Genomic DNA, 20,632 nt, shown 5'->3' with positions numbered 1-20,632 from the left:
TGGAGGCTTCCCACAGGAGGTCTTTTCTAGACTTTATACTATTTTGTATTTTCAGCTGGGATAGTACTTTATAGGACTAAGATATGAAGTGCGCTGAGCAAGAGATGCACATTTTCACAAATACAATCGCCTGAGTGGTCCCACAGTAGTAAGCTGACAATAGAGTAGCATTTTGCTAGAGGACTGGGAACAGTTATTTTAAGTTGGAGGCATTTCACGTGAAGGTTGTTTTGCTTTAAATGCTGCATGTAGTTACTGCACTCAGCAAGTCTGATGTTGTTACCTCCTGCTTCTGAAAGAAACCTAGCAGCAGAGCCAAGCACTGAAGTGACAACGCTGAAGACAGATATAAGGAGATGAGGATTTATCAGCTGAGATAAGGGGCTTTGGCTACCTCATTAGTTACAGTCACTGTGGCTGAGCAACTGCATAGCTTCCTTCTTTGGACCAGCAGGGACAAAGCTAGCTACAAATTGCTGGGAATGCTGCATTTATCATCAACTCCAATTCACTTCCAACCTGAGCAGTAGTAGTACTGCTTATATCTCATGCAGGAGGAAAATGTAATAGTCATAATAAAAATGCAGCCTTTCTGCAGCAGTTTGAGCCAAATAGTGTTTCAGACTTCTAGAACACGAAGTATTTAATAGAATAACACAGTCCCCACCGTAACTGAAACATTTAGTACATCACAATCTGTAGCAGAATATCTTTTTCTGACAATCAAATCACTATTAGGGCAAGTTTGCCCAGCTGAAAATCACTGTGTTACCTGGGTGGTGTGCTGATCTCTGGCAACATTGCTCCTGGTGCTCAGAGCAGATCTCATTCACGACCATGTAAAGCAGAAAATATGCAGCCCTTTCTTTGTTACTTCTCCTTCACTTCATCCTTACTCACTACCTCATGTAATCGAAGTACCTCTTAAAAACCTGAAACACTACAAGTTTGAAAAAAAATCACAAGTAACAGGAGATCAATCAGTAACAAAGCAACTTAAAAGAAAAGAAAACCAAACAAAACAGAAGACAAGCTGTACAGAAAAAAATACCACGGTCTCAAAGTATTTGCAATAAGGAATATAAAATACCAATGGAGTTTGAATAGATCAGTGTTACATATCATCTACAGAAAGTTTCCTCTGAAACAAAGAATAGATAAAGATTATTGTTTTGGTTTTTATTTTTTAATCTTATCCTAAGATTGGTCTGAGATGTTAAACTCGATCAAGATGAGTTCTCTTGAAGCTCATCAGCCACTTTCTCCTATCAGTGTTACTCCATGAACCAGTGATTGGTCATTACAGCATCTTTCAATTTTAATGAGACCAAACTTCTGAAGTAAAACGTGAACAGTGCTTTCCTTCTCTTCTTCACAAATATTACAACAATAAAGCAGCGAGACAGGTCACAACCCTTTTTTTGTCCAAGTAATAAAGTGTTTCAAAGCCGTGCCCCTCAGGCACCATATACACATACATGTACAGGTCCTGCTGTGCACTGAGACTTGAAGCTACAATACAACATTAAAGGGATATTTTTTCTTCAAAGACTATTTATAACTCCCACTAAGACTTACGGATCTATGCAAGCCCATTAAGAAAGATGAATACACTTCCCCCATGAGTATAACCTTGAATTACAAACCTAGAAGGGGAGCAGAGGTCTGACACTGAGAAGAAAACCTTGAAAATCTGCACTTCTAATAGGGAAGCAGGTGCATCTCTCACTCGGCAGTGAGTACAGTACAGTGTTACTCACCTCTTCTGCTAACATTATGCAGATACTCTCTAAGGCAAGAAATAAGTGTCAACGATATTTAAAATCTATTTACAAATTAGCCCTTTCCTTCCTCTCCATCTACATACATTTGTTTGGATGAAGATCTGTCTACAGCATTCAAATACCCTTCTGTTGAAAAAAATCAAATGTTTATTCAAGGACCAGAAAAGCTCAGCAGGTTTCCAGGTTACTTTGGCATTTGTCATTTTCAGAGTGTTTTCTTGATAAACAATAGTCATAATGAAACATACTTTGGGAAACAGGAAAAAGTGAAGTCTGCTGACAGCGACTCTTCCCCCACATCCACCTGCCAGGGAGGTGGATGTGCTTGCTATTAGCTTTTCATGTCCTCAAAGCTATTCTTAAAAGCATTCTGTGTGGTTGCCTTTCTCACCTCCAAAACTGCAGATCTCTCAAGGCCGGGTTGTGATACTCCTCAGAAAGAGCTTTAAAGTCCAGTGGTGTCAAATGCCTTCTGTAGCTCAAGCACGAGCACTCGATAGGAATGACAATTTGTCCTTTACAGGAAAGAAAGGGGAAGAAACACATTGAAGTTGCTTTATACAGACGGTGCATACGATCACACTGGATTTCACAAAAGTGGGAGAAATGCACTTATCAGAACCAGCTCTTCACTTGCTTTTAAGAAGATTATGGAATAATCCTTGCTACTGCGTCCTCCTGCACACTGTCATTGCATAGATTGAAACCAGTATAGATAGAAGCAGTTTCAGAATTAAGTATAATTTGTCATCTTTAAGGAAAGATAATTTTCTAGAGTATCTCTCAAGAAACCAGACTTTTCCCACCTGTGTTACTCACTGACTGACTTGAACAAGTTATTACCACGGTTCCTTATTTCTTCACCTGAAGAAAATTTATGACTTGAGCACTGTCATATTGATTTGCCTCAGGAACAGCTGTATATGCCTAACTACGTGTTTCCAAAACGCTGGAGACATCCTGGTGCTAAACCTCCCTGTCAGTGAAGCCTCCCACTGTACATTTTGCCTTCCCCTCCTAATCTGGACTAACCTGTAAGAAGTTTCTCACACACACATAGGAAACCTTCTGTTAATTTCAACACTCCAGACATTTACAGATAACCTGAAGTAAACCCATGGCAGAAAGCATGTTCCTTTACAGACAGAAGATAACCTATTAAAATGTAGCAGGTGGTGAATGTGCTCACACAGCAACCAGAAAGATTTGTGTCAGATGACCCCAGGGAAGTCCTTTGCTATACAGCTACCAGGAGGAGTGATAAATGTTTCTGCCCTTTTGAAAGACAAGGACTCTTTAGGTTTATCTGAGATTTTTGGTTACCACCTGCCAAGACATCTATCATTTGCTTTCCACCATATACAAATCTACTCCGTGCTCAGTGCCACTGAGGAGCATCCAACCTACTGCCTGCCTGCTTTAAAAAGAATTTGTACATCTTGGCAAACTCAAACAGCCTCAGAAGTACAGGATTTGTTACAGATCTACACTACAGATGCATTGCACTCACTGGAAATGACTCACCATACATTTCATCACATCCTCCTGCACACAAACTCAGAAAGCGTTGCCACTAGCCCACCCTGCTACAAACATACCCCAAGTAAGCCCAGTGCTGACCTGTCTGAAATTCTGTTACCCCTGCTAGGCTGTAAGCTTACCATGCTCACAACACTGACGAATGCCAGAACTGCAGTGCTGGTTTGTGATAGTCCTGGATTTCATCCTAAATTAGCCCACCGCACTCAGCTACTAAAGGAAGAAGTGTTACTACAGGTAACTAGGCACAGCAAGTTGAATACTGACAGATGTTCTCTTCCACATTCTGGAAAAAAGCCACAACAGTGGTTTCAGGCTCCCTCATCAGAATTCTGCACAGCGTCAAAACCACTAGGTAAAACAAACAGCACACAGGAAAGCAAGAGATGAAGGAACAAGTGAAGCAGCCAGTGAAACGAGTGCTTATCAACACTGTTCCTAATACATTTGCCTTTGTTTCCCCAATGCGCTTGCCTTTCACCACTGCCCAGCTCCCTCAGGATGAGTTCCTGATCTCTGGCTCTTTGGAGCAGGTCAGTCCATGCACAGCTCCAAGCCAAGGCACAGATGTCTCATGTTATAGCTGTTGGCTCACCATGCTGCAAGAACTGCCTTATTTTTGAGGACAGTAGGAAAAGGCGAAGGGTGTGGGGGCCTCTAAGAATCATTCACTAGTTTTGCAACAGAGAAACAACTACTTTCCTGAATCAAATTGTAGTTCTGATACAAGCTACTGCAGGCTGAAGGAGATTTTATTTGCCACTCCACTTTGGTTGTTGAATCAGAGAACTGTACATAACGTGAGAGTAGAACAAGATGTGCTGCAGCTTTAAAGCCAGATCTTGTGCAGTGCAGGAGCTCAACTTTTTGATTACTTCAGATGGTTTAAGGATGAGCTTTGTTTTAAACTACTAGGCCACGGCAGTGGCCTAAAAGGTTGATCTTTTTAATGAGAAATTGATTACATGGGAAGTTTTAGTGCAAAATTGAAGTAGTACAATATTAAATGATTCTTAAGCAGTGAAAGATAGGCATTGCAACCTAGAAGTTCTGATCTGAAATATTTTAACAAATAAATTCAGCTTCAGTGAAATACTATTGCAACAAAGGCTGGCTTTGAGGGTTGTTACTGTTTCATTTCGAGACATTTACAAACAAAATAGGGAAAACTGGAAAAAGCTTTCTGAAAATACAACTTTCCTACTTTCCTTGTTAGTATTTGTTCCATGAGAATTATGAAACAACTATATCCAGTACGCAGACTACCAAGTCTACACTATCAAAAGTTTCAATCAGAACTTCCATACTACTGTTGCTACGTTATCGATTTTTTTCTATATTTGAGAAAATGAAATAAATAAATAAATGAAAACTACTCTCCAGCAGCATTCATGGCCAAAGCCCACACCTACATGTTTGCATTCAGATGGTGGGCCACATTTCTGCTCCAAGGTAACTTCACCACTTCACAAAACTCATACACCTTCTTGTTACATCTCAAGTAGTTACCTTAACTGAAGTGCTACTGCTTCTTGTCAGAATCCCCTCAGAACAGCCATTAGCTCATTGGAACATAACACCAAATACAATTTCCTTCCTAACCAGAGGTTCACAAGACAACTTCATTTCGTATGCGATGCAAAACCCACTCCACTTACCAGCTGAACATAAAAAGTTCACTTCTTAGCACTCGTCTCATCTGGAGGCTTCCACCAGGGAAATGCAAACAGTTGCCGTCCAAGCTAAGAAATAGAGAGCGGAGAAGGTGAACACCATAGTTAGATAACTTCCTAAGTTTAATATGTTTCATTCACTACAGGTAGCAAATACCAGCAATATCATCCAAAACGTAATCACTTCTGATGGTGATTTGGCATATTATAGATGTTTAACACTTGTCATTAAAGTCATTATCTCAAAGGAAGCCAGTGAAGCACCTGTGACTGCTGGTAACTTCTGAAAGTCACTTACAGAACAGGTAAGTGGTTTTCACTAGGAGATTCAAAGGAAAACTAAAATTCCACATTCCAACAGCAACTAAATAAAAAACAACCTCCATAACTCTTGAATAAGAAAGACAGAGGAGAAAGTGCCAAGAGAAGGATACTCCCACTGATCCCTGCTGGAAAATAACAAAATGGACAGTCGTTTTTCATTTGTGCAGAAGCACTGAGGAATGAGCAACAGCATCCTCTGAGGGAGGCAAATTGAGCTCTGGTTCTATTTGGGAAGGTCTCACACTTCATGATGGCAACAGGTGAAATAGCTGCATCTCAGACACTTCCTATCTGGACAAGCTACTCTCAAAGTCTCAATATCTCATGAAGGACCAACAAGTTCAAGTGGCATTGAAACGTATATCAAATGAATCAAGGGCAACGAACTTGGCTAATGGGTTGACAAGTGTTTGAAATCGCTCAGGGTTAAGCTTAGGTGGGAGAGGAGCAAACTGCTTTATTTAGAGGAGTACATGGCCAAGCAGAGCCAAGGCACTTAATGAACACTGCTAAAAACATCTTTGTTCCCAAATTACATGAATTCCTTTCTTGCTTATATGTAGATTTTTAAAGCGTTTCTCCTTAACAAGAAAGCCTGGTAGTGGAGCTACTATTTGTACTGTGAATACCCAGAAAGGGGCCTAAGGGAGTGAAGAGAACACATTCATCACAACACAGCTTCCCAACCTGGTGCTCAGGGCATGGGAATAGCAGAGACCACACACCTTTTACAGACAAATAGGGCTGCCGAGAGGATTGCTTGTTTCTGCAGCTTCAGAGACACTGTGCCTAATAATAGCTGTCAGTGGAGGTGAAAATGCCTTCTGGGATGAGAAATCGCTTCTACAGCAGTGCTTTCCCTCCCTTTTCTGCCACCTCAATGCAAGACTCACAGAACCCCCCTAACGCTGGCTTTGGGAAGCACATCTTGAAGTTAACACTTTTCCACATTCACATTTTTCCACGTGTGCTCTCTAAATTGTGAGTAATGACACCAATACACCACCACAGATCTTAAGTCACAAGCAAAAGGAAAACCCCCTGGAATTGCTGTATTTCAGACTCCTGCATAATCAGTGCTATGCCTGGCTATTGCCCAGAAGCCCTCTCAGAAAGTCCTAAGGATCCCAAAATCTCCTCTGCAGACACTATTTAAAATGGAAGTTTCAAACCAAGAAATATTCTGTGTGGGGTTTTTTTTGTTTTGTTTTGTTTTTTTTACCTCCTACTCTGAACAGAAAATGTGTTGGTAAAAGTAGATTGAAATTATGGCCAATATTATTAAGCATGCAGAAACCTTGCAAAAAAATAATCAAGAAGGAGATGAGGTAAGAAGTCAATTCCACATTCTCTCGAGTAAGGAATGGCAGCATTCCTTACTTGCAGATCTTCAAGTCACACTGGAGCAAGAAGAGTAATTCACATTCTCTAAAAGACAATAGATTCTCTCCTGTGTATCTTAGAAGGAGAAATTTTCATATTATATTGTATGTTTGGTACCATACAGTGAGAATTATCCACTCCCTTATTTAGATAATGCTTACCAGACTGTCACTAACCATTAAAGTCTGAACATAAAGCTGTGGAAGAACTGTTTTGGTTTATATAATATAAAAGCTAAAGGACCATCATCCATCATGCAATTGTGACAAACACTCCTTAAAGAAAATAAAGAAATATGAGTTATGAACTCTAATATGAATAGAATTTTTACCTGGCAGTAAATTAATAAGTAACTCAGTCTACTAGGTATTAGTAGTCTCCTATTAATATGATTTGTTGAAAGCCGTTCTAGACAAATATATGCTGCGCTTCAGTCACATATGGAGCTTTGACATTTCACATCAGAAGTTCCTCAGCAGCGTTTCTTCAGGTCTCACTTTGTGATGTATAAAATTAATACAGTTCTCAACATGAAATAACTTTTAGCCCTCCATGCCATTTTACGCATGTCTAGATTGCTGTGTTACAGCTTGTGTATTCTCTCATTCAGAGGTTACGAGATGTAAACACTCCCTGTGGCAAAGTGTTTGTAATTAAATACAGTGATGAAGAAGCAGCTCATTAAAAAAAATGTTTTGATGATAGCTGTGTAATACTTAACTTTCATAGCAGAACAGCTGTGCAAAAAACACTACATGTGTTAACATTGTCAGGAGCATTGCATGAGAACCATATGTACATGACTGCAGACACTAAAGATCTGAGGTGACAAACATCAGCTCAATGGATTTTGTGTAAATCACATGAGCTTGGGTGGCTTTTGGGCTAGTCTTGGTTGTTATGCATCACCCACTCCATCCCCAGGACCCACCATAGGTCAACTCTGTTCTGCACCACCATTTTCCTACTCAGACTAACTCACGTACCCAAAACCTAGCTATTTCCTTTTGTAACAAATCACCAGCCCCTAACAGTTTCTGGGACTCTGCAGCTCACCCAAGTCATGAATGATCCCATAATAAAAATCACTTTTTCTCCCCATGCATCAAAAGCACAATCAGTTTTCACAAACCACAGAAGTCAAAAAGATCACTGTAAGGGACAGACTGGAAACAAATTTCATCTTCATATGCACATGGAAAGGAAGACAATGTAAAAATCAATAGCAATATGCTTACTAATATGTGCCTTAGCCACAGGCTGCAGCATGGAATGCAATATACATAAGAAACACTTTCAGTGCAAAATGGTTCAATAAAATGATACATACTCCAAAAATGAAGTGTCCCCCAAGAAATGGAAAACACAATATTTGCCCTAAGAAAAGGGTATACTCATAGCCTCAGTAATCAGCATACAGAGATTTGTGCCTTTGAGGCTAGCATTGTAACAAAAAAAAAAGCATTTCTGAGAACAGCAAAGTTTTTGTATAACGAAGTCCCACTGATAAGCCAGCCACCCTAGGTTTACTGCCCAGTAGGTGATGATCAGCAACATGTGTGGAGAAACTCAGGAACCTCCCATCCCTATGGGAGGGGACTTACTGGAGAAGGCAAAGCTAACAAGTGTCCCCCACACACCCTCTTTGTGGCAGTGATCTCTCAAATCAGAATAACATCCTCCTCATACAGACTATCTTCCAAAAGTGAGCAATGAGAATAAAATGAAGATTATCTTTTAAAAATGGAATCCTCGTTTCCAGAAATTTTGAAGGGTTATTGTTAGGCGCTTCTCACCTCCTCACTATGAGAGTAATTTCCTACATCATTTGCAAGGTTTCATCTGATTGCTGCATGAGAAGGTGACAAATCAATCCTACTGTTTAGCAATCATCAGATTTAAAACAATTCTATCGCATATGATTTTCAAGCGAAAAATCAGTTTGATGGCTCTCACAATACATCTAATGATTCAAAACTTACCTTCAAAACACTTAACTGGACTTACCACACCAGAATAGAGCGATTTCTTCTTTGCACATATCCCAGTTCAAAAGCCTATATATATCATTATATCAGCCAGCAGGAAAAAGACAGAAACTAGTAAGCTAGTAACATGACAAAATTATTCATGCTTGTTTTGGAAAAATAAACATTTCAGTGGCTATAAGATTTTTAATGCAAAAGGATGTATTTTTTTGCATGGCAAAAGTTTCTTGAACCTTGAATGAGTACTATCTTTTATTATGTTAATTTAAGTGGAAAAAGGGTTTCCTGACTGGCACTAATTGATGGACCCTCCTGAGGCTTAATTGACTTGAGTTTGTCTCTATAAACCTGCACCATTAATCAGTTCCTTACCCACTTTGAGAAAGGTTTGCAGCTGAAATGTCAGTGAGGGGTTATAGACAGACAACAATGATTGCACTTAAGAGTACTTTTGAATACTCTAGTTGTACTAGTTTAAGATTAATATTTTCCTAAGCTTGCTGTAAAGCGGGAAGAGTCTGGGATTCATTTAGTGTTGGATTTCTGTTGTTTTGTAAGCATTTCACTTCAGCAAGTGCATAATCATCCAACCCTTTGGCTGGTCTATTGCTTTATTAAGTGAAGAGGAACACTCTTGGGTTGAACATAAAATACATAATATAGTTAATGTACATAAGTAGGAAACTTCTTTATTACATATACTTCTATATGGCAAAAGAAGGTGATGATAGTGCCTTCTAATGGTATACAAACACTACAGAGCAATAGCAGATAAAAAGAGAAGGAACGTTGGCTCACCCTTTCCAATGACAGCTCAAGAAGAATGCAGTATCCATCCAGAAACAAGCTGCTTCCTCAGCTGCTAATCCTTAAATGAGGGTGAGGAGGAGTGGATCCAGGCTCACCTGTTCTGGTCACTCAGCTATATTGCTTGAACCTGAGCTCCTGGGTTAGCCTTCTCACCTGGTGCTCAACCATTGGTTCAGGCTGTGACCTGGCAATTCCATTGCAATTACATACTAAAACATTTTTTTAAAAGCCAGAAAACTGCAAAACTAGTGGGATATTTGTCCTTGTTTTTCTGAAACTTATACATCTGTCTGGTTCAATGGGAGTGGTTGTAATTCTTTTTGAGTTCTTGAGATGTTCACCAGATTTTTGATGAGAGATATTTCACTCTTCCTGTATCTTATCCTTGAAAGAAGTTGTTCACAGACATACTACTGTAAAAAAAAAAAAAAAAAAAAAAAAAAAAAGATGACATGAATAAGGCATGAGGACAAGTACCGGATGGAGGAGGGGAGTCAGTCACAGCATTAGCTGTGCTAGCCTGCATGCAGCCTACATGGATATGCCTGCATAATTGCTTCCTTTTACCTATTACAAATTAGTAGATTTAGATGGTTAGGTATTAAACTTTGTTTGAAGGTGTATAGAATTAGCTAAGACAAGAAGCAGTCCTGTTCCTCAAGGAGAGATTAATACTTTTGATTGGTACATCCACAATATTCATATAGTAATACTAGATTTAAGAAATACAAGGAAAAAAGTGGATCTTGTTAGAGATTAGACAAATCTTTTTTTCCCACAGAACTGGAACTGAGTATATACTGAAGTTTTAGTCTACATCCAAAAGATGGCTATTTTAAGAATTTCTTTGTAAGAGCCTTCCTGACGTTATGAAAGTTATGTTTCTCCCAACTCCTAGAGACATTTCCTCAAAGAGCGTTTGTTTTTCAACTCCATAATCCTCTGACAACACTTCCACCTTCATGATTCATACTGAACTACCACAGTTCTGTGCCAGCGTTTGCAGAGACAATATCCAACAGTAAAGAGACCACAGAAGATTATAAAGTAACTTAAAATAGGCATCAAAACATCTGTATTTTTGTGTCAACCACAGCAACGCTGAATTGCCTGACACCTCTGCCCCTTGATTTGAGTGTGGTTTTTAAAATGGACTTTCTAAATTAAAATATTACTTTTACTATAGCATAGCCCTTTCTCCAGCTAGCAGTGGTATTTCTACCTTCTCACTTTAAACACATCCTATGACATTTACTGGTTTACTGATTTCTTAAGATACTCTGTGTAATTACAACATAAGCTAGTATCTGTTAATAGCAAGGCTACTGTTATTATCAATATCCCTGGAGACATTCAGGACTGGCTTGGATTGAGTCCCGAGCAGCCTGATCTGGTGCCTCATTTAGTGGTTGTCAATCCTGCCCACAGCGGGGGGTTGGAAAAGGATAATCTTTAAGGTCCCTTCAAATCCAAGCCATTCTATGATTCTAAGACATGCAGTAGTCACTGAAAGTCTGAGTTCCTCCCTATACTACTTACAAAAAGAAAAAAAAGTTAAATTCACAGCATTGTTTCCTCTATAAAAATTTAAGTGCAAAGCATCACTTTTTATTTGATTTACTTTGCTGATTATAGGTTTTTTCCCCACTTACAGTATCAGAAAGCTAGTTAAAAACACTTAAAAAGTAAAGGTGTGATTGATGAAGCAAAACCAATTATTTTACTGCCCATTGTAAGTAGCAGAAACGCTTGGTAGAAATAAGAATTGCTGAGCAATGGCATTACAGATGACTTATGCAGAGGAAAAGAACCCACTCTACAATTCAGAAGGACTATTTCTTTCCAGACCACTTTTCAAAAGATGTTTCAGAAGATAAGGTTATTTACAGCAGTTTTGCTTTAAGTTATGCAGAACTAATCCAGAAGATATTTTCAGGATGCAACTTTTCCTCTTTCCCTTGCATATTGGCCTGGCTCCCAGTTTCTGGGCTACCTCTGTAGAACTGTTATTCTACTGCTCTGACAAAAGCAATCCTGCTCTAGTGATGTAAACACAGAACACTGAAGTAAAGAGCATTTTACTGACCCACCATGTTTACTACACTGCTCCTCTCTATGCATCCCCTTGCTCACTACCTTCTATAAAAGCACCAAAATAAGTTGCATTCAGCAGAACATCTACTGTAATATCCATTCTGATATAACAGGAGCTCAGTCTTTTCCCATCCACTTCACATTAGCTTCCATCACCCAGCAGTTTTAAACAAGTACCTTCATGCTATCTTGGGAAGAGCACTTTAGAAATACCTGTAAAGGTACTTCATTATCCCTCTTTAAAACCCTTCGTAACTCAGCTGCTGTGAAGCATTTTGGAACTGCAGCTGGATGGTGGAGGGGGTTTTGCCCTGTGTTTATTTAGAACTTTCTATATGGTGACAGAAGTTGTATACAAGTTGATAATAATAGCAGTATTTGGTAGGATCACAAAAATGTGGAACCACCACCAATTTCATAATAACTTTTTTTGGTGGAAAATACACAACAGTAAACATATCTATAAAAATATATTTAGCATGTAATAAAACAGATGGAACAGCTCTGTCACAGTTGGATCTGCATAGATGGTTAAAATGTTTGGACTACCAATTGGGTATTGATCCAATGGTCTTTCACCTGAGACTGGTTGTCCTGGAAAGTGGAGTCAGTTTACAGTATCTTTAGTTTCCTTTTTTCCAGGAAGTAAGGATGGGGCTTCTCAGCACCTGTTTCAAAAGGCCATTAGTACATTCAGTAGTATCATTAGCCTGGGTGTTATGTGAGATATGAAAAATCCACTGCATCCTTGTATTCCGTGCCCATCCTTGGACCACTCCTCCAGCAGTAGTTTCCTTTACTTGACTGAATGAATTTGGGCAAATAGCAAAACCACAATTTCAAATCCCAATGGTATTATCCTTTGAGACCTGTCAGACCACTTGAACCTGCGTTAGTCCTGATACTGTCTTAACTGTACTAACACACACCGTTTTCCCTTAGAGATCTGGAACTGACTAGTGCAGTCTATTTGCCAAAAATCCCATAAACTTTTATTATCTCTCCAATGTAGAGAGGGCATTGTGTTTTAAGGGCATCTTTAAGGGCACTGTGTTTTACTAATTGGATGTGGCATATGCCAGAGGCCAAAATGATGATGTTACACCATTCTCTAGTTACAGGCCACTGTCTGCAGGGCTTTCACTTGCTCCTGCAAGGATTTAAACATTTAAGCACACATTTGTTTAATCAGGTGCCTCTCCTTCTGGGCTGTTACCAGTGCTGCTCCCAGTACAGTATATGCTGTGGCTTCTCCTTTCCTGGGCTGTAATTTTTGTTCTTTCACAACTGTAGTAATTCTTTCCACTAAAGCATTGGGATAATGTCAATTGTACTTTGCCCAAATCATTCCCAGTAGGGAAATGCATGCACTATACTTTTTCAACTACTCAATAAAAAAGGGAGCAGCCAAGCACCAGCATTTCCCAGGCAGCAGTGGCTTGCCACTGCTCGTATCTCTCCCAGCTTATAGCCTTCCTAGTATACAGCTGAGAGGTAACCTCTGGACCTTCTAACACTAACGACATCCTGCTGACTACACCAAATTAACTTTACATCTTGCCTTTAAAGGGAGGGAAGGGGGTGGCCAGATTCACCAATACCCCTGATCATATTAAGGGAAGAACAATACTTAGACATCCACACACAATCATCAGTTTTAATGAGAATCTCTGTGCTACAGTTATCCCAGAAGTATTGCCTCTCTAACAATTAAATTTGTGTTAAGCTCTATGGCTAAACCATATGGCTTGATATGAAATGAAAATGAGCCTTGCAATTACTTTATGACAGAAAAAGAAAGAAAAGAGAAAATGGAAAGAACAAAAGATGAAGTACAGAGAAAAGAGATCTTGGGTCAGTTCTGCGTTCCAGCCCTGGCCCACTAGCACTCTCAGAATTCTCATCCAAAAGTATCAAAGTCTGGAATCAACAAGAAGCAATAAGCTTCTCTCTGGCATCCTTTTACGCCTTCTAGATTTCCAGGCACACCATTCCAAATTTGTAAAGAAGCAAGTTCACAACTAAACAAGTTTATCAAAATTAAGTTTGTAGTCAAAACTTTCTGGCAGGAAAATGGCGAGGTTTTGGACAAAGGAAGGCATGTTTAGACAGAGAAAGTCCATTCCACAGGCACAGAACTCCATTCTCCGTCAAATCCTCAGCCATCCATTTGAAGTGACAATGGTCTTATACTGCTTGTATTTGGAACATACCAAGCATGTCATAGGAAGAATTTTTTTTATTATTATTATTATTTTTGCTGGTCTGCAATGCAACACAATAACATTACCCTAGCCTTCTCATCTTCCATGATTTCAGTGGATGCACCAGCCTGAGCTAAATCCAGGTCCTCAAAGACCTCCACCCTGATAAGAACTGGTATGGTAATTTAGCCAAGCACACATGAATAAGGCAGCAGTCTTTCTTGTTATCAGCCATTTGAAAACCAAGGCAGAAAGAATCACCTCTTGAAACCAAGAGTTGTATTTAATGATATTTTGAAACCAGAACTGAATAATGCATAAGGCAGTCTGCAAAATTTCCCTTAAATCAACAGTCAATTGGCATGAATCTCACTCATTAAAACACCACCTCTTGTTTTGTACTCTTGGAAGAAATCTTTGTTAAAAATTGTAGAGAATTTTTTAAATAATCATAAACCTTATCTTAAAAAGAGCCTGTATGGGCTTCTGATACATGGGTTAAAGGTAGAGAAAAAAAATTTCAGTAAACACTAGGCTCACCACTGCCAAGGGAAGAGACTTTTAATGCTCTGTTTAAGCCTACAGTTGATTACTTTTCACACAGAAGGCGTTCACACAGGGGAAAAGTACTTTGCTTTAATATCAAGCTGCCGTTGGGCATCTCTATAACACTGTGCTGTGCCCACAATGCCTCCAATATATATAATAAAAAGTAGTAGTGCACTGTCATGCTACACCATGACCTCAGAAATGTTACAGATGTGGGGGTGAAAGAACCAGAATCTTAGATATGGGGAATGAAACACAGGAAGAAGAGAAATAAAAGCAGTTCTGCTTCAAGCACATCAACAAAATGAAAGGTAGCATCAGAGAGGAAAATTATCAATACACAGCTTAAAATACAAGAAGTTACCAGATGGGACATTTGAGCTGGGAAAAAAAAAAAAAAAGAAAAGCTACAATTTCAGTGGTTGTGTCCAGCCCTCCCCAGGGTGCTGTATATCCAGAAGGATACTGAAGAGTCAGAGGAGTTAAAATTAATCAATTGACTTCTAGCCACAAGCAGCCATTGCAATTGTGCTACAAAGAGACATATGGCCTGACCTTTAATCAAGGCTGGAGACGCTTCTCCTTGGGCCAGGAAAGATTCCATGTACTCTTCCTGGGTCTACCCAATCTGTTTTCCCACCCATGCAGTTTATGGCTTGTGTATTTACAGAGGGAGATCTTCATGGAGCTAAACCACAAATACTGGAAGGAAGAGTTACTGCCTGTTCATAAACACCATGTCATAACTAAACAGGTGTCAAGGTTGCAATTTGACCAGGTGTCAATAGCTGACACTGACTTGTGATAATAGAGACAAAATTGCATGAAGGAGGTTCTCCCCACTCTTAAATTAGATTATTTCACCTCTGTCTTATTCAGGGCTTTCTTTATTAGAAAAAAACGAGAGAAAGCTTTTGAGTTCTTACTCATCTGACAAGTGACAAGAGAATTATTTACACTGGACAAAGGAAAAAGACTTATTGTGTGGCTGTGTCCCAGAAACCTGTAGGATTTGGAGCAGGCTGTTGCCCCTTTTTCTTCTAGAAAGTGGGCTCCACTTGCTCATGCCACGTACCAAAATGACATTCTGTGGCTGTAAGCACACAAACCTCAAATTCAAGCTTGTAAACACAGTGTGTGGCAATGCAAGTAATCCCACATCATTATATTTATGACTGTAAAGCCCGAGAATATCATCCCAAGGAGATTATGGAAAAATTGGGGTAAATACTCCACCCCAGAACAAACCAATCTCATAATACTATTCTTACTGATATTTTTAACTTCACAACAACCTTCTGTACTTCTAATTTAAAAAAAAAAGTTAGTTACAAGTGATAGGTCACTGGTTCTGCTAGCAAAGACAGGACAGAAGTACAACTTTATGAAAAATAAGGAATAAAATCTCCAAGCATGCCCTTGGAAAACAAAACTTTCAGTAGCTGTACTGGTGCTGTTTTGTATTTTCAATGTTATTCCTTTGTCTGAGCCAGCTGTCTACATGAAGGGACCAGATCCTCACAAAGGAATTAATACCTCATAGCTTTATTTGATGAAGATTCCAGGAGCTCTGAAAATGTGTTCTCATTCTCAAAGAGTGGCTATGATTGCATTTAAAAAGAAAACAATGCAAACAGAAATAATACATTCATGGCAGGCTTACAGTTGCAAGCTACTAAAAATCTGCTATTGCAGCCAGAGAAAGTCTAAAGACTCTCCACGAGATGAGGTCACAGGGTAAAGCTCTTCTTTTCTTCTTCACCTCCAGCCCCAGGTAGAGCATCACAGCTTGTAAGAACCAGGCAGAGAACTTGGAAGAGATCCTGTGCCAAATGCTGTAACATACAGCAGGTCTTCCCAAGAGTGGGACCCGTAACTAGATGGATCAAAAGGCAAACAGAAAAGCACATTCAGTACACCTATCTCAAGAGAGGAGGCAGGGATCATCAACTTTATCTCTGTGAGTGAAGTCCAAGCCCTCTGCTAATGTTAATATAAGCATGTCTTTTGGGGGAACTTGCTGTAAGACATACATATTAACTAAGAAATTCTTAGTGGAACAACTCATTCATATTACCCTTATATTTATCTTTCAGAAAAAAAAAAAGAAAGAAAGAAAAAAAGACTCTGAAGGTAACATCAGAATCAGTAGGAAGTAACACAAAGCACCAGAACAGCAGTATCTGCAGAGGTTTGCTTGGATGAATTCATTATCACTTGGCAAGTGAAAGACTCTCCTCTGGAAAATTTTCATCCTTGGGAGTTCTTGATTTAAAAACTATTTAATACTTAGTGAATGCAGTTTCTTCATAAGACTATCTTTCTTAAAAGCACCTCTGGCAAAAAGAGAAAGATAAAGGCAAAGCAGAGCCAAATAGCCAAGGTTCCACACGAAGAGGACGCCTCTGTGCAACAGCCTGCTGCATCACAGTCACATTCCCAAGGGCCAGGTACAGGAGAAGATGAACATAACCTTGACCATAAAGTCCTTGCCTAGCCATAATTTGGAAGAGAGCCTAGACTTACAGCAAAGACAAAAAAAAAAAGTACACCTACAGAAAAGGTGCATTGCCACTTAGAATAAAACTTGCATAGCTATCCCATGAGAACTCACCCACCCCTCCCCAACCACATGCACATACCCACCTCCCTGCAAGCACCACTTTCCCTTCCCACCAGGGCTCTCCCTCTTAAGTGCTGTTCCTGACAATTACAGATGTAATTCCTCAGACCTGTGGTGTAAAGCAGCCCCATTTGCCCTACCCTCGAGACATATAACATCAAGTATATGCTGTGCTACAAAAAATATGTATTAGGCTGCTTATTGCTTGCACCCTGGGTAGAAGTTGGAAAGATGAGACAAGCCCTAAAAATTTTGTATCAAGAATGCTTAGTAACAAATAGAGTCTTGGATTTAAGCTGGTGGAAAAAGAAACTAGCTACTGCGAATTGACTGTGTTACACACCTTGTGTAAATGCATCCAGATGAAGATGGTTATGGAAGAACAGTAACCATTTATCCCACTATCTACTGTGCTGAGATGTGCAGTATAAGAGATTGGACTCCTAATGGGAAAGGTCCTTGGGTCTGTTCCTCCTGATGTCTGTCTGTGGCAGAAGCATCTCATGAGTACCAGAAGGAGCAGTTTGTCACCATTGTGGTCACCATGGGCAATTCTGACGTCAGACACAATTCACTGATGTCATTTATACTGTGAAATCCTGGTAGGAGTTCTGAGCAATTCTGGGACTCCTGAGATCCAGACCCTACAGGTTTTTGTGACACTCTCGGAGATAAGTGTTTGCTTTCTGCCGATTACTGCCTCCAGGGGCACTATGCAGCTGGTGGCCACAGGAAGTCCCCACTCCTGGCTACTGCCAGTGGCAGAGTTCCCACCTCTATAAACGTACTGAGCACCCCACTGGCCAACTCCAAGCAGGTCAGATCCATTTTGGGGTGCCAGGCTCTGCAGAGCAAAACTGCATAGATTAAGTCTAGCAAAAAGCTGATGCAAGAGTGAAAACACAAAGTTTGTGTGGCTTAGATGAGTGTAAATACCAGAGAGGCTGAACCTAAATATTTATTTAGCTTATTTCCTTTGAAGAATGTATGTCTTGCCCACTGACTGACCAGTTAATCCTCTTTTTTATTTTCACTCGTTTAATAAAATTCCTAGGTTATTACAGGTGATATCCTGGGACACAGTATCCATGGCTCTCCTGTAGTATATTTTACTGCTTCCAATAAAACTTGTACGAAGCTTACAGGCTGAACTTGACTTGTGTCCTTAGTGGAAGCCTCTTGAACCCCCTGGCTCTGCATTTTCATCCCAGAAGATGAAGATTATCCTCAGAACTATCTGAATGACAAATTAATCTCTTGCATCATTTCTCTTATTTCTACTTTTTGTACTCTCCCTTGTATTTTTCCTTCACTGAGTCCCAAGCCTTTCTCTTTATATGTATCTCAAATTTCGGCATATGCGTGTACCTCAGTATGGCCCTGTCTTGAATTGCTAATATCATATGCTATACATGTCTCCCATCTTGCTGGAATGAAAGTGGTAAAAGAACAGAATGCATTTTTCTGAGATGTCATGAAACATAAGATATGCAGATTGTGTCTGATTGGGAAGAGATTATTTTTCTTGTCAAATGCATATGCTTTATGTACACTGCTTGTTACAACAATTTTTCAACAAACATTTGATTTTTAAAGGCGGAAATGTTCTGAAAGTGTATTTTGTATGGGGAATCTTCATCGATAAGTAGAAAAATGAAACTACTACACTGTGTGTCTGTTATCTATTGCAACACAGATAACAAGAAGGGTCTGAGGAAAACTGAGCAACAGAGGCTGCCAAGTTTGTCTATACAACATTGGGTCTGTGTTTTTTTTCTTTGCCTTTGTGGTGGGATGAGGGGAGGGAAAATGGGTGGCAGCAGTTCCAGCCCCGGCATCAGTGCTAAGAGGAGGGAGGGACCATTGCTGGGATGCAGTGGCTCTGTGCAAGCTCTGTGATATCCATAGGATTTATCCAATCTGTTCCTGCAGATGTCTGTTTTATGCATGATTTACCTGGCTGTATGGAGCTCCTGCTCCCTCGCCAGTGCTGCCAACTCCCAGGTTGGACAGTGGCAGAGCTTCACATCTATTCAGCCCATTACCGCCCCAAGGTGGGAAGGATAAGACCTCTGAGATTTTAGTCTCCTTCCCTTCCCTTCCCTTCCCTTCCCTTCCCTTCCCCTCCCTTCCCTTCCCTTCCCTTCCCTTCCCTTCCCTTCCCTTCCCTTCCCTTCCCTTCCCTTCCCTTCCCTTCCCTTCCCTTCCCTTCCCTTCCCTTCCCTTCCCTTCCCTTCCCTTCCCTTCCCTTCCCTTCCCTTCCCTTCCTTTCCCTTCCCTTTTTAAAATACTTTTTGAGTTATTTTCTAAAACTCTGAATATTTGCAGTAGAATTTGAGTCTTTTTTTCTTTTTTTTTTTTTCAGCCAAAGATTACAAGTAAACAAAGGAAGCAAAACACAGAAATATGTTCTTTGAGCCAGACACTGGGACAGCACATACACTTGTCATCCCTCCATGAAGCATTGGCTATTAAAGATGTAATATTTCCACTATATCTCAATTGCAGTGTAACAAGACCAGCTCTGAGTGAGTGCATGCAGCCAACCTTCTGCAAAGGTTTTCAATATACTTCAAAATATCCTATTATTTACCCATTGTGGGAAAGTGTTCTTTAGTTGGTAGTACAAAGCAATCACAGTGGTTTTGGAGACTTTAAAGATTTCCTAAGGAGGCATCAGTGTCTGTAAGATGCCCTTGGGGCTTCTGTTTTGCACTGTGATTGTGCAGTGTTTTATTTCCATTATAAGATGCATACAAAGGGAAAGGAAGGAAGCAATCTTCTACAGCTGGAAACCAAATTACAGGACTCTCTTATAATAAGGAGAGATTTTCCCCAAAGTGGCACAGTGGGACATTAAGTCTTTCATTTTGATCTTACCTAAATGAACAAGAAAAAATTCCATTGAATTCTGTGGCATGCGATCAAACTCCAAATGAGCTACTTAAAATGTTACATAGGTGAGCTATGAGTGTGGTTTTCTACATGTTCGTTAAGAGTCTTTTTAATATTATTTACAATATGAGGTGTTATCTAGTTCTGCGATTATAGCTGGGTGGTGATAAGCCAGTGGTAATCTCTGTAATTCTGCTGATACACTTACTCAGATAAGCTTTATATTAACAAGGTTTCACAAATAAAGTTTTGTTATCTTTATTGTTGATAACTGTCAGTACTCACTAAAGCTTTCATAACATTCGTGCAATTAGCAAATAAAACACTACACTTCTATGCTGACATTGTGTTTGTGCATTCAGGATACGAGCAGTATCAAGAGGATTGAGTTCCAAACAGTTTACTATCTAATCTGCCTTTCAGAAGTACTACCAGAAAAGAGAGTACAAAAATAGTGAGAAAGAAGAGTTCCTGAGTTTCTTATTTCTGGCATAAATTCTCAGATGCTCTTTGAGAGTAAAATTCTGACAGTAAGTGTAATGCTACGTGCATCATATTATATTACTGTGACTCACATGTAGGAAATTCATCTTCTTTGGCCATAATTACAGAAGTCTGTATTTCCTATTTTGGTCCTCCGCTGATAGAGATGGAACACATAGAGCAGAGCTCAACTTGAGAGGTGATAAGAATTTTACAATGATAATTTTAAACATAAAAAAGTATAGTTTAACATAATGCAAGGAGAAAGCAGCTGTAATTCACC

At 39.6% G+C, this 20,632-nt stretch overlaps 2 long non-coding RNA genes across 2 annotated transcripts in view; one reads left to right on the top strand and one right to left on the bottom strand.

Moving 5' to 3' along the window:
• LOC101750858 overlaps nt 1-17,641 on the bottom strand; it is a 29,925-nt gene extending 12,284 nt beyond the window's left edge. Inside the window, exons 1-5 of the long non-coding RNA XR_212697.5 lie at nt 17,315-17,641; nt 9,490-9,914; nt 4,982-5,065; nt 2,176-2,299; nt 773-940 (exon numbers count right to left, since the gene is read on the bottom strand). This is a non-coding gene — a long non-coding RNA (uncharacterized LOC101750858). The remainder of the gene's footprint in view (nt 1-772; nt 941-2,175; nt 2,300-4,981; nt 5,066-9,489; nt 9,915-17,314) is intronic.
• On the top strand, nt 17,559-20,132 carry LOC121111261. The gene is made up of 4 exons (XR_005861379.1): nt 17,559-17,788; nt 18,668-18,732; nt 18,904-19,025; nt 19,337-20,132. It is a non-coding gene; the product is annotated as an uncharacterized LOC121111261 (long non-coding RNA).
• The last annotated feature ends 500 nt before the right edge of the window (nt 20,133-20,632 follow it).

Source organism: Gallus gallus, chromosome 7 (genome assembly GCF_016699485.2).
Source record: "Gallus gallus isolate bGalGal1 chromosome 7, bGalGal1.mat.broiler.GRCg7b, whole genome shotgun sequence".
Classification (NCBI taxonomy): Eukaryota; Metazoa; Chordata; class Aves; order Galliformes; family Phasianidae; genus Gallus; species Gallus gallus.
The sequence above is the reverse complement of the archived record's forward strand: the minus strand, read 5'-3'. Positions and strand labels throughout refer to the sequence as shown.